This window comes from Pleurodeles waltl, chromosome 12 (genome assembly GCF_031143425.1).
Source record: "Pleurodeles waltl isolate 20211129_DDA chromosome 12, aPleWal1.hap1.20221129, whole genome shotgun sequence".
In the NCBI taxonomy this organism is placed as follows: Eukaryota; Metazoa; Chordata; class Amphibia; order Caudata; family Salamandridae; genus Pleurodeles; species Pleurodeles waltl.
The window spans coordinates 133,304,718-133,307,934 of record NC_090451.1 but is presented as its reverse complement, the minus strand read 5'-3'; the positions used below and the strand labels follow the sequence as shown (position 1 = coordinate 133,307,934).

Sequence of the window (3,217 nt, the reverse complement as noted above, 5' to 3'; positions counted from 1 at the left end):
AGTTGGTCCTCGAATGAGTTAATGGTTTTGCTCGTCCTGCTGAGTCGAGCACTGGTTGTTCAGTTCAGAGGCCTATCCAATTGTGTGTGAAGACTCAAGGATCACGTCATGCCTTCAGGCAAAGAAAGAGAAAGAAGATGGCGCCAGAGGACCTATATTTGTGGGGGGGAGGGGGCATCGTTGGTGCAGGGGATATGATATCATCATGAAATGTGTGAAATGTAGCTTATTAAAGTTTATTTTTATGGGCTGTTGTGTGTGTTTAACAATAAACAGAAAAGAAAGAGAAGCATAATCCTCGCCTCTGTGTCAATAATAGAATTGAAAATTATTGACGAGAAAGCTTGAAAATGTTTTATTGCCGCTTGTTCCCTGCCACTATGAAATCGCTGGATCGACTGATTCCTACCTTTTTCCATCTCTTAATAATCTTGGTCCCTGTCAAAGGCACACAGTTTATTATAGCTTCACAAGTATTTTAGAGAAAGTATGACTTGCAGACAGGTTTTTTTACTTTGTTCAACCACCCTTTGTAAGATCTGTGCATGCACTGTAAAAATGCAAGATTAACCTGTGTGTATGGCTAAGTACAGAAGTGATGATTTAAACGGCACCTATTAATTCATTTTTTATTAATTATTTTATAGTGCTATTCATCCCAGTATAGTGTGTCTAACCGTTTTACATAACAAACAGAGACAAAATAAATCATACAAGTGTGTAAATCAATACACAAGAAATGTTACGTATGACAATAAAGGTAATAAGATGTAGGAATCATATATCATCCAGACAAGTAAACATTAAGGGCCTAATTAAAGACCGCCAGGGTCATGGTGGCGGTCTGACTGCCACCAAAGCGGTGGTCCGACCGCTTTGGCAGCAGCCTGACTGACGCATTACGACTGTGGCGGTTGTCCCTTGTCGGACCACCAGCCCTGCCAGTTTCCCTCCACAGGAGGGGCTGACGGTGCTGGTGGTCCTAATCCACCAGGACAGCTCTGCATGCAGCGCCACCCTGGGGATTATACCCCCCTTCCCCCCAGCTTTTACATGGTGGTAGCACTGTCATGTAAAGAGTGGCGGAGACAGGGTGCAGGAGGCCCCGGGGTGCCCTGCTCTGCCCATGCACTTGGCATAGGCGTTGCAGGGGCACCCATGGCCAGCCCCGTTGTGCAATTCACTGTGAACCGCGTGACGGGGGCTAGTGCACCCTATCAATTATGAGCTGGCGTCAATATTGTAAACTGTTCCCTGCTGGGGTGTTGCCGCCCGCTGACCCAGTGGGGAACTCCTAATGGGGCCTGCCGGAAAGGTGGCCGCACTGGCAGCAACCTGACCACTGGAGTTTTGCGGACGGCCATTTCCGTCCACCAAACTCATAATGACCCCCTATATGTTGAGAGCAGGGCCACTGGAATTATGGGCAGGAGAGGGCCAAATTATGAGACAAGGATGTGTAAACTATGTGGCAAGAAAAGGCAATTTATGTGGCACCATGTAGCACATTTTGTAATAGTATTACTTCATTATTTCGTCATTTTTAAACTTGCCAAGTACCACCCATCAGGCATAAGACTAACACGTTTTAATGTGGTGGTCCATTAAAATGCATTAATCATGCATTTTTAGAACCTCTATCACCTGCTCGCTGTGAGGGCCAAGCTGCAAGCAGGTGGAGTGACCACAAGGGTCACCAGAGCAATAACAATGAACAATAATTAACTTGTTTTGCGTGCTGCTGTAGGAGCCTGTGACCTGCTAATCCCCAGTGAGCCGAATTTCCATTTCCTGTTATAAACTCCTTTGTACCATGTAAACTTTTAATCGATGGGCCATAAACCGACATACTCTGCAATGTGGAAAATCACCCACACTTTAGAATGTATTTTTATATAGTGAGTTGTTTCACTCACCCCCCATTTCTAAGCGCTGTAGATTTTAAGATCTTTTTATGAGTTTTTGTTGCTCAAATTGGTGTAATTTCTGATATTTATAAGTTTCCCTCCTCTTCGTTGCTGGATTTGTCACAAGAAAGTGTCACTCATGGTCGTTTAAATGTCACTCATAATTACACTGAAATTATGAAAATGTAACACATGAAACCTTGGCAGATATGCACCCAATATCTGCCAGTCATTCGACCCAACAGTTCCAACCCATAGGCAGCGATACCATCTACACTTGACATTCTGAGATATCACACCTGCGACACTAGGAGGCGTCTTTCACTCATTTAAAATGCTAAGCATCGTTAAAATGCGCCAAATCAGACTTCATATTCACAAAAGACGGAGGAGACAAATTAATTTTCTTCCCTGAGGTCTGTTTGACACGTTTGTAAAGCACAAGACTATATCAGAGTGAGTGAAAAACATTCAGAAACGGCTAACCAAATGAGCTAGGCAACGGTGGGTCCCAACCCCCCCCCCCCCCCCCCCCCCCCCCCCCCCCCCCCCCCAAAAAAAAAACACAGGAAAGCGCCTTAGTCCGCTCCACCATTCTGCTGTAGACGCTATCCGATGAGAGATCCATTTTGATCTGAAAAGTGAAAGAATCTGACACATTTTATGAGGGGCGGAGCTTCGCTTCTATATTCCCTCTCACCTTGTGCTGAAACAAATAAATTGGGAATACAAAATAGTAAACTTTGCTAAATAAAAAAGAAGAACGCTAGGCAGCTAAGAATCGTTTCCCGTCGGCCATCAATGAGCAAGTTGTATTAATTTATAGGAACGGTCCTTAATAAAGAAGATGAAATTGTAATGCCACAGCAGAAGCGCGAATAACTGCAGTCAGTAATCAACAACTGTTATGCTGGGATTTATTGGTGTGCTCTTCGATCTCTGGTATTCAGACGAAACGCAAAGCCACTCTCTCTGTAATTAATTACAAAACTGATATACCGACGAGGGTGGGATTCGAACCCACGCGTGCAGAGCACAATGGATTAGCAGTCCATCGCCTTAACCACTCGGCCACCTCGTCTGATGCTGGTCTCACATGAGCTTCTTTCAGTATTGAGCGATTCCACAGCTCATGTATTGTTTTGTGTCTTTATAATGTAGTTTTTACTACAACAGGTACATCCGCCGTGCACGTCAATATAATTTGTCCTAAAACGTTCAAGTCGCAACTTATTTTTTTTCACGATCAGTTTTCAAAGGCCACTTACACTCCATTTGGAAGTCCGCAACCTGACTATTCAAATGCAGGA

At 44.2% G+C, this 3,217-nt stretch overlaps 1 non-coding gene across 1 annotated transcript; it reads right to left on the bottom strand.

The window, feature by feature from the left end:
• Nucleotides 1-2,906: 2,906 nt before the first annotated feature.
• On the bottom strand, nucleotides 2,907-2,988 carry TRNAS-GCU (transfer RNA serine (anticodon GCU)). Its single transcript has one exon. It is a non-coding gene; the product is annotated as a tRNA-Ser (tRNA).
• Between the last annotated feature and the right edge of the window lie 229 nt (nucleotides 2,989-3,217).